We start from the raw sequence: 11,323 nt of genomic DNA on the forward strand, positions 1-11,323 counted from the left end.
GTGTCTTTCATGTAAATATATTAATCTTGATCTAAATGCCATGCCAAATCTATTTTTTGAAAATGCCACAGTATCTATGTTGTGTGAAGAGAGGAGGCACACTGGAACTTGAACCTGTATCGCCAAAGGCTGAAAAGTAAATGTGCAGGTGAAACAGATATACATGGGCATCCCAGGGCTTTTAAGGAAATGAGATAAAATTGCTCTATCTGGGGATGACTAATAGTGGTCAAAGTTCTAAGATTGATGTTAACTTGCTTATTTGTAGGCAGCCCAGGGAATGGTTTGAAAGTTAAAGAGAGAGCCCTGTGGATGTGGCATGAGAAGCAGCATGGAAAGGAATATGAATATGGTCTTTCTGAAGCTGAAAAAGTGATCATATTTTGACATGTTGGAAAGGAAAGTATTTGTGTACTTGTGAGGCTGAGGTTGGAGTCAATTCCACTAAACAGAGCTGTAAAAAGAAGTCTTTAAAAAAATCATACAACTTTCTAAAATGCATACATTCCAATCAAGCCTCTTCCATGGGATTTCTGGTATAAAACTAGTGATTATATTGGAATTTCAGAAACAACTTGTAGAGCTCCCAAAACACAGGGAGGAGTCCCTCCCAGTACTGGAATATTAAGTTGGCTGGAAGAGTTGTTGGCTTTACAAAACATTCAGGACCATATTGTGATCATATTGAGGCTTTCTTACATTTTTTAAAGATTTACATTAGAGCTCTGCAGGGATACAGGCCACTTATCAGATAACTCCCAGAAAAATAACTTGTTCAGTGTGACAGGATTTCTCTGAGGCTGCCAGATATATTCCATGAGCACATGTAGCCTGACTTTTATAAATGCAGTTTCTTAAAACATCATTAGCAGCTGATAACTATGTAAAATGTCATTGCATTATGGAAAATACAGCCATACATTTATTGGAATCAATTATTTGTACACAAATCTGTGTTTGGAACACAAAGAATCGAGTTTCATTTATTGCATTAATTTAATACCTTTATTTCATACATCAAGTTCTATGGAAAGACTACAAAGTGAAACTACTTCTGGCAAGTCAGTCTAAAAGAATAAACTCTGTCTAGTGTGTACTTTATTCTAATTCAGCTGTTAACATTCCTGCCCTGAAGCCTCAAGTGGGAATTTTAATATCATAATGAAACTTTATGGGAAGAGACTCCTTGACACTGAAGTTTATTGTGTGTTTCCAGAATGTGAATGGTCCAGGTATAGATTCAATGCCTCCACAGTTGTGAATTATTAAATATTTGCTGCAGGTTACTGTAACTGGAATAGATTGCATCTTTTATTGCAGATTCTTCTACAGGTTGAAAGGAATAAACATAGCATGTTGTAAGTGCACATAGGAAGCTTGCATGTTTCCTTAAAAAGTCCCACCTTTCATAAATACCTAACACCAACATCAGAATTTTCTTGAAACAGATCATTTTTTGCTTTCCATTTAGACACTAGAGTGATATTTCAACACCAGAAAGACTCTACTGGGAGTAGATAAGTCTGTTGGCTGTTGAACAATCAAAACTCCTCATTTCTCTTTCTAAATAGACCCTTGTGTGTACACTAACCTGGTTAATTTACATTGGAAAGAAATTTATAAATGTATTTTCCTTCCAGTTACCGTAATTTGAAAGACCCAGAAACTGAAATATTCCATCTTTTTCTTCAACACTTCTTGGAAAATCAATTAACAGCATTAATTCACGAGTGGTTTATTGAACTCAGATTGTTTTGAAACATTTCCACTTCAATGGCCATTTTGCTAACACCAAGAGAGGGTTAAGTGGCTTCTCCTTCCCTATAAAACACAGTCAAGCCACAGCTTCCATACTTTCCCTTGGAAGAGGGATTCATCTGGTAGACTGTAATCCCTGCTTTGTTGAAGTCCCAGACCTTTGGCTGGGCTAAACTCTTAGAATTACAGTGAGGATTCCAGTGGCCCCAAACCTCAGTTTTCTGGAACAGAGTCTGCACTTAATCAGTCTTTCATGATTTTTCATGGTTTTGTTGTCTTCAAGGATGGTCTTCCTTGAAGAAAGGTGCAACTGTTCAGTGAAATACTTACTCAGTTTTGGCCAATTGCACCAGGGTTAGTTTTAATGGAACTTCAAGACCTGGTTCCCCGTCCATCAGGTTTTGTGAATAAGGAGAAAAAAAAAAGGAAAAAAAACCAGACATGAACATTGCAGAATTTCTGATCCATGTGTTACTTTAGAAGTATGTGATTTTGATCTCACTGGACTAAATCTGTTCTTGCAATAAAATATAACTTATCAAAAACTGGAATGTCTGCCTTTTCTCAACAGAAATTCCTTTCCTCTCATCTTAACAAATCATGTTGATTTGGAATGGGAAAGTTGCCATAGCCAGTTTACAAACTCATTGCTGGGGGAAATAAAGATTATTTTTTCCACAGACATAAAAGAAATGCCCCATACTTTTAAGTGATTCTGATTGTGTGTAGATCCAATGGCTCAATGACTTGAGTACATAGGATAAGTTATTGTATATTCACGTGTGTCTACTTATTTGAGCTCATCCTGCTTCAGACATGAGGCAATGCAAATCAACTAATTTATGACCTCACAACTGGTGATAGCCTAATAATATCCATTATTGTCTAGAAAACAGTTTGAGTTAGGTGACAGGCAGTAATGAGTTAAACTACGATGATTCAATCTTGTATCCTATGTACTGATACTATTATTTTGAATATTGAATAAACAACATATATATATTTCTGTCTTTCTCCTTGTTTCTTTCTCATGCAGTTGAAAAAATCTAGTTTTTTCCTTACCCTGTGTCACACATCTGAAAATATGTAGTGTTCCAGAGGCAATGGTTTAATTCCTACTGGATCTAATCTCTGTACATCCAGAATCCTTGCTCAAAACAAGGTACGATGTGTATTACCTCCTTAATGGAGGTAAATTATACCTCAGAAGGATGGTTGTTCTATTTTTGTTAAGGTTTCTTTCCCCCATCCCCAGATTTTCTAAGGCTTTTGGGCACATAAATTAAAGTTTGCTGTCAGACACATCTTCTAAATGAAACACTACCTTATTTTCTTATCACATTTGGAAATCAGTCATTTTTCCACACCTTTCTTTTCTACTCTACAGAAATGAACTAATCACTTAAAAATACATGTTTTTCTGAAGTGAGATAAGATACACTCTTGACACTCCCTCCAAGCTATTTGGGTTATCTTTATATCAAACGTATCAAAACTTTTGGTTTGAATCCAAGAACTGTCAATTATCAGCAACTCTGAAAGACGCAGAAAGAATCACTTGGCCTTTTGCTTGTGATTTTATCTTCTTTCATCCTATTGAGTTCTCCACTGTAACAATTAGTTGCTTTTCCCTCTCTGACCAACACACCTTCTCTTCAGCTTAACTGCTCTAAATATAATTTTTTTTTCCTCCTAGTACTTTAAGGAATTCCATCCTCCTCAAGCCTTACTATAGCTTTCTTTTTTCATGACTACATCAGGCAGAATTCTTGCCATTACTTACCATTTCCTGTACTACTGACAAATTCTGAAATTGGTCCTCATTAACTCTCATGCCAGGCTTCACTTCCTGGTCATGAATTTTTCAATCAGCACACACAAACCTGTGCCCCTGCATGTGCAACTGGAATCCCTAGTCAGAGAAAATAAAATTATCATAGCCCTAAACTGATTCTTTTAAAATTCTTGTTGTTAAATAATGCAGCTCTTCAATAGCTGGACAGATTTAGATTGGAGGATTCAGGAATGTTTGTTCAATCACTTCTGTGCTATCTGCAAGTTCCTAATCACATCTGACAATGAAAGTATAAACACTTGTGCTCGGATTTCTGCAGCAGACATCAAAAGCTGAGTTTGTAAATGTCAGTAGACAGAAATAAGGACTTCCAGGGTATGATACACTTGACCTATTTTCGACATCTATTTTAAGATGTGATGAAATGTACCTCTTCTAAGTAACTCTATAGAGAGAGTCTCAGGTGACCAACCACAGATTTTGATGTCTAGATTTTATCAGTTATATCAAATACTTACTTCCACTCTGCATGAATAATTTGAATCCTTAAAGCATATAAAGCAACACAAAATAAACTCTGATTTTAGGCCTTACCCATAAGACATCAAAGCATTAGAAGTTACCAAGAACACACGGGCACTGATAATACTAATAAATGCAACTGGCATCAGTCCAGTGTAAGATCCATAGCCTAAAGATCATAATCATAGAATTATAGAATCATAGAATCGGACAGGTTAGAAGGGACCTGTGAGATCATCAAGTCCAACCCTTGACCCAACACTTACCATGGCACTAAGTGCCACATCCAGTCTCAGCTTAAAAACCTCCAGGGACGGAGAACCCACCACTTCCCTGGGCAGCCCATTCCAATGTCTGATTACCCTCTCTGTAAAGAATTTCTTCCTAATATCTAACCCAAACCTCCCCTGGCACAGCTTAAGACCATGCCCTCTTGTGTTACTGGTAGCTGCCTGGGAGAAGAGACCAACTCCCACCTGGCTACAATCTCCTTTCAGGGCATTGTAGAGAGTGATGAGGTCTCCCCTGAGCCTCCTCTTCTCCAGGCTACAATTTCAGCTCCCTCAGTCTCTCCTCATAGGACTTGTGCTCCAGTCCCTTCACCAGCCTTGTTGCTCTCCTCTGGACCTGCTCCAGCCCCTCAATGTCCTTCCTGGACTGAGGGGCCCAGAACTGGACACAGTACTCGAGATGTGGCCTCACCAGCGCTGAGTACAGGGGAAGAATCACTTCCCTGGTCCTGCTGGCCACACTGTTCCTGATCCAGGCCAGGATGCCATTGGCCTTCTTGGCCACCTGGGCACACTGCTGGCTCATGTTCAGCTTCCTGTCCATCCAAACTCCCAGGTCCCTTTCTGCCTGGCTGCTCTCCACCCACTCTGCCCCCAGCCTGTAGCGCTGCAGGGGGTTGTTGTGGCCAAAGTGTAGGACCCGGCACTTGGCCTTGTTGAACCTCATCCCATTGGAATCAGCCCAACTCTCCAGCCTGTCCAGGTGCCTCTGCAGAGCCCTCCTGCCTTCCAGCTGATCGACACTCCTCCCCAGCTTAGTGTCATCTGCAAATTTGCTGATGGTGGACTCAATCCCCTCATCTAAATCATCGATAAACATATTAAACAGAACTGGGCCCAACACTGATCCCTGGGGGACATCATTAGTGACTGGCTGCCAACTGGATGCAGCACCGTTCACTACCACTCTCTGGGTCCGGCCCTCCAGCCAGTTCCCAACCCAGCACAGAGTGCCCCTGTCCAAGCCGATCAGCCAAATATTAGAAATTTGGTAGTTTTTCAACCAGAACAGTATTTCCTGAATTTGTTCAGAAGATTCATTTTTTAAACCCCTGAATAACAACTAATAAACATTTTCTTTTATTACATCAAAGAAAAAACCATTTCTTCCCTAAAAGTCCATTTTCATCCGACATACAGAAGATTACTTTCAGAAATCTAGTGACTAAGTTTAATAGCAAAAAATTAATTATTTGGATGAAAAATTTCCTCCTTCTACTTCCAAACAATGATTTATTTGTTTGTGTACAAGAGAAGCTATAAGGTCTGAGATGACTATTTATATGGACATAAGGCCTTTATAAATATATTCTTGGCAGATAGAATTCACTCAAATCATTTATTTGAAGTAATCCATCATACTACACACTGGCCAAATTCAAATTACATAATAAGTATGGTTCATTGTAATTTTTCTAGATCTGATAATGTCAATATAAAACTGAAGGACTGTAACAGATTAACTACTTTTTTATTTCCTTATTTCTGATCAAATGTGCTTTTCTAATTACAGTTCCCACCAAAACTTGTGTTTTAATTCATCCAGCCTCAGCCATAGGAACTCTAAAAAATTTGTTAAACTAAAAAATAATAATGATAAAATTAAAAGTGCCTGTACACCTCAATTTAGTATAAATCTGGAAGTGTTTCATGAGGTGGAATGAATGTCATGGCTCATTAACTTGCACTGATAACATTTGCAGAACTTGAAAGCTTTCTCTGAACCAAAAACCAAGTGCCTCAATTTGTTAGACTTCCAGGATAATCATGATCTTTCCAAGCAGATTTATATTCAATGTGATATTAGATAGCCCATTTCCACTAGCAAGGTCTTTAACGTTTCCACTGGGACATGCTCTTAGAATTTAAGGCCCTTGCCTGCCAGTGCTTGTGAGTGTGATTAAAGCATGGGCAATGTTTGGAGTGCTGGACTGGTTTAAATGGTTTTTTTATCCAACCTATTCAAAACAATGACACACATACATTTATTCTTTACAGTGATAAAACCCAAAGATTTATTCTCACAAGATAAATGAGGGTTAAACTGGGTTAAGTGCATCTGTATTAGACATTTCCTCCTTTTGTCAATGAAGATTTCTAGTTGGCAGTCTTTCCATGAGCTTAATTTAATCATATAAGCACTTCCAGTCACGTCAAAAACGTCAAATCCCAGTACTGAGTATAATGATTGACAGTACTATTGTGCAGTATCAGACACAGAAGGTGGAGTTGGGGCTTGGTGATTTTAATGGCTGGTCAGAATTATCATCCCAAAAGAATACTTTTATAGGAAAGGTTACGATTGTGTCTCAATATTACAGCATTCATAATGAACTTTATCATCGCCAATATCTTCCAGTGTTTTTTTCTGGAAAGGTCGACATATAAACATTATGCTGTTTAAAGATATAAGACTTTTTGGATAAAGTTATGCATTTGCCTAATAATACTTTCTTTCTTCACCTGCTCATGCTAAATTGATGAAAAAATTTTTTATTTTTCACAGGTTTAAGAGTTAAATAGATCTAAATTACCAATATGATTTTTTGTTATCAATATTATTTAATTATCTCAGTTCTTTAGTTGTACTGCACCTGCTAGTACTTAAATTTCAAGGAATGTATTTATTCAACGCATGAATTTTAATTGAATATTATTTTCATGAAATGGTAAGTTTACCTTCAAAAGGAGGAAATCCATTGGATCCAAGAAACAATTTGAGAAGTCAAGAGATTTTATCTTAATTTCAGAATATAGATATGAGCATTCAAATGTTAATTTCTGATTCAAATAGTTCTAGTCTCTACTGGGGCAAAGACAACAGAACTGAGCTTCACTCTGAAAGAGCTTTCTTGGCCTATACCAAGTACTGAAGCCAACCAGGTAATTAATCCCAGAGAATTTTCCTCTTCTACAGAATTTCTGTTTATCATCCTTCTCTGTATGTGAAGGCTTTCTGGCCAGGCACTGCAGTAGGCAAGCCAATGTCTATAAGAACATTAATTATGTCAGGAAGGATGTCAGGGAAATACTTGAAAACACTTGCACGTCTCATAAATACAGGATCATATTTATTTCCTGAAACTTATTACTATATTTATCCTGAAGCATTTTTAACTTGCCTGTGCTGCTTGACAGTATTTTATCACTTACTACAAATTTTTAAAAGTTTGTCATTATTTGGCGATGGACTTGTACAGGGTCTGCCTAGGATGGTATGATCTTTCTTCACTCCAGCTGCTGTGATGTTGCGCTTTGCATTTGTGGCTAAAAAAGTGTCAAAACATCAATGTTTTTGGTTATTACTGAGTAGATCTTTCACACCATCAAGCCCTTCTCTCTAACTACCCCCACCAAGGCAAGTACAGTGGTGGTGGGTAAGAGGTTGGGAGGGGACATAACAGGGACAGCTGACCCAAACTGGCTGGTAGGATGTTCCATAGCATATGACATTATGCTCAAAAAAGCAGAGTGGAAGGGGAGGATGCATTTGTGTTTATGGTATTTGTCTTCCCAAGCAACTGCTATGCATACTGAGGACTTGCTTTACAAGCTGGACATCTGCCTCCTCATTAGAAGTAGTGAATAAATACTTTTTTGGTTTGTTTCTACACACAGTTTTTGCTTTTCTCATTAGACTGTGTTCATCTCAACCCACAAACTTTTCTGTCTCGTTTTCTTTGCTGTCCTGTTGAGGAGGGGGATTGAAAGAGTTTCTGAGTGGGGGTTCTAGCAGACAGGCAAGGTCAATCCACCACACTGTCAACTACATGCAGTAATTAACACCTGATCAAGTGATTCGTTTAACAAAATATTTTTGCTGAGTCCAGAACAGTCATAGGCAGGGTTCCCTGTGACTGCCTAGTTTAACTTGCTGAGATTGTTTTTCAAGACAAATTAAAGAATAAATTATCTCTGATAAGGTTCTCTCCTTTTTCTTTAAGCTCTTGTTTTATGCTTTTTGTAAACATTTCTATTTAATTCAAGAAGATCCTTTCCACTTTGCTAGTACATATTGCCTCTTTGTTGAATGCCTGCAAAACCAAAACCTTCACTTCCCAAAAAAACCTTCATGTGTGTTTTGAACACCTAACAGTTTCAACAGGGGTTGTAACCATTCATATATCAATAAGTCATTTGCTGGTAAATACAGATGCTGTTCAGAACTCAGAATCTGTGCCAATGAAAAAACATGACAATATCATAGTGGTTCTTCTTAGTGTCAAAATAAGAGTAGTAGAAAGTAAAACAGAGAAATGAGAGAATATAAAGGGGTTATTCCTTTCCTCCCCCACCCTCCCAAATTCTCAACTTAATATTACGAAGACAAGGGAAGAGAACTTAGAAAACAAAAAGAGAAGGGAGAAATAAAGAAGACACCAGCAAGACAAAAGTCTGAAATGATTCACCAAAGTCCTCGAGGAAGATGCAAGCCTCAGGAGACCAATTAATTTAAATCTAAATTTAGAAACAAATATATATATATATATACACATAAGAAAAATCAGTCTTAAGATCAGAGTTCTCAAACTAGAGGCAAAGAAGGTGGAAAATAGGAGGGGGCACATTGCCAGGCATATTCCCACCAGAAACAGGGCAGTTAAAGTCAAAAAGTATCTATCAGTTGTGGAAGTAATTTTGACTAGGGGCACAGATGGACCGCACAAGCAGAAGCAGAAGACAGGGGCTATAGTTCCTGGGAGCCATAGAGCCAAATAATTGTTACTGTGTCCTATCCCAAGGCCTCCCATTGAGAAGCAAAGGAAAACTAGTTTGAGAACCACTGACCTATTTGGAAAAAAATTTGTGTTATAGCTCTCTGAAGAATAATCCCCCCAGTACCCCCCACTGCTGCCTACAGGGAACTTGTTCAGTGGTGCAACTGGGTGGCCCAAAGCCTAATAAATTACTAAAAGCATAGAGAAGACTACTATATTTTCTTTGAGTTATGCCAAAACTATTAAACATGATGTGAATAAGTTACATCCCCTATCAGTCGTCATTCTTATCCCAGCATTCTTATACCATCAAACAAAAATTCTCCATTCTTGTCAGAGTTATCAGTTGCATGTCTTAGTACACACAAGTCCAAACCTCATGGTTTTCTTCCAAGCTGAGGAGTTCCTTATTCTTCTGTGATGAACGTAGTCTTCCTTGTCTTCTGACATTCTCTCTTCTTCCCAAGGTGTTTCTGGGTGTTTCCTTAAGCCTTATGTCACACTGTAAGTAAACTATGGTAGTCACTCTCTATGGTGCCTTGGAGAACAGATTCTGTAGACAAATAACTCTTATTCATGGCAAAAGTAATACTAAGCTGGGGCTCTGAACACCTTGAGGTCAAAAGTATTTCCAGAGAAGCATATTAATGTGTCTATAACTACCCTGCACAGCAGCAGAGTGTATCATATTCAATGATTCATTCAAGCTTCTTATTCCCCTTCCATCCTTGCCCAGAGCTTAAAAGATAGACAAAGCTTTGACGACTTCCGCCACTGTATGAGTGTTATCCAAAGTGTACAACATAAATCAGGGCAGTGGATGAATAGTTGATTGTGTCTGTTCTAAATATTATCCTTTCAGTAGTACAGAAGGGGACTCCAAGCCCTGGGGGACTCTTCAGCCATGATTGTTGCAAAAAGACATAGTTCTTTTGAGGAAACCAGAATGCTTCTATTAACTACCCAGTCTCTGTAGCTGAATCTTTATCAAATTTCCAAAGTTACATAATATCCCTTTCTGCTTCTAAAAAAAGAACTGTGAATGAAGTTTTTGTACTTTTCTTGGTAGTTAAGCCAATATCCCAGGAAACACAAAGGTTGAATGCATGTACCATCTGAACTGTGTTCAGGAAACCACCAGCATTTAAGGCCATACTTTTCCCAAGTCAGTCAGCATCCTTTTACTGCCATTAGCGAGAGGAAAACTGGATGAGGGCTGGTTATGAAGTGGTATAAAGCATAATGAGTTGAATTGTGTGTTTTGTAGATCTTCCCATAAGTGTTGGAGGAACAAAAGTGGCTTTAAGTTACTTTGATGCTTTTTATACCCTAGACTCTGTCAGAGAGCTGATTAGTCAACAGTGAGTTAGAACTGAGTAGAAGAAGTTGTGTGCAAGAGTAAAGTTAATCTAGGAGTTTCTTGTCTGGAGCTGCTCTCAGTTTCAGTCAAAAGAAAGATACACAGTTGTGTTAATCTGGTTTGTGTGTATGGAGAGTGGTTTTAGTTTAAAATATTGCAGTGGATTTAATATATTTTTATCAGATATATATGTCTGATTTTGGTGAATAAAAAAACCTTTCTATGGAAATTTAATAAAAGGTAACAATGCACTGAGGTTTGCGGTATATGTTGTAAAGAAAATTAATTTAAATTATTCATTATACTATTCATAAAATGTCTTCTATACTTGCATTTTCAAAATTCTTAGTATGACTTCTTCTCCAATTTTAGTGCACTGTCAGTGAGTGTTGCCTTGCATGAAGAACTGCAGCAGAGACCCAGTGCATCATCTCTGCAGGCAGGTGAAAACCAGAGGAGAAAACAGCTGGCTGAGAGAAATAAAGCTTAAAAGAGGAGTCTAATTTTCAGTTTGGAGCAGAAAATTCATTTCAACTATGCAGTTTGCTAAAGGTAATCTTGATTAATATATGAATTATAAGATGCAGTATTTTACTACTGGGATAGCAGGATTTCATAGCTCTGTAATTTCCCATGGAGTTGACCAATAGATTTTAGCATAGCAGACCTCCTGAGCTGCATGTTAAGAAAAAGTAATCCTGATATAGTAGATCTGTATCTACACTGCAAGCCCAATCATGTTCTAAACCTGCTGGGCTCCCTAACATTATCTGACAATCCAGGCTACTGATCACAGATTATAACACAAGAACAAAATACAAATTAACATAGGATACTGTGCCTGAGCCTCACCATGTTTATCCCATTCTTGGTGAATGAT

The 11,323-nt window shown here is 37.9% G+C and overlaps 1 long non-coding RNA gene across 1 annotated transcript; it reads right to left on the minus strand.

The window, feature by feature from the left end:
• Window positions 1–1,183: 1,183 nt before the first annotated feature.
• On the minus strand, window positions 1,184–2,553 carry LOC135415311 (uncharacterized). The gene is made up of 2 exons (XR_010431072.1): window positions 2,089–2,553; window positions 1,184–1,326 (listed from the first exon to the last, which is right to left on the minus strand). It is a non-coding gene; the product is annotated as an uncharacterized LOC135415311 (long non-coding RNA).
• Window positions 2,554–11,323: the final 8,770 nt, after the last annotated feature.

Source organism: Pseudopipra pipra, chromosome 5 (genome assembly GCF_036250125.1).
Source record: "Pseudopipra pipra isolate bDixPip1 chromosome 5, bDixPip1.hap1, whole genome shotgun sequence".
Taxonomy (NCBI): domain Eukaryota; kingdom Metazoa; phylum Chordata; class Aves; order Passeriformes; family Pipridae; genus Pseudopipra; species Pseudopipra pipra.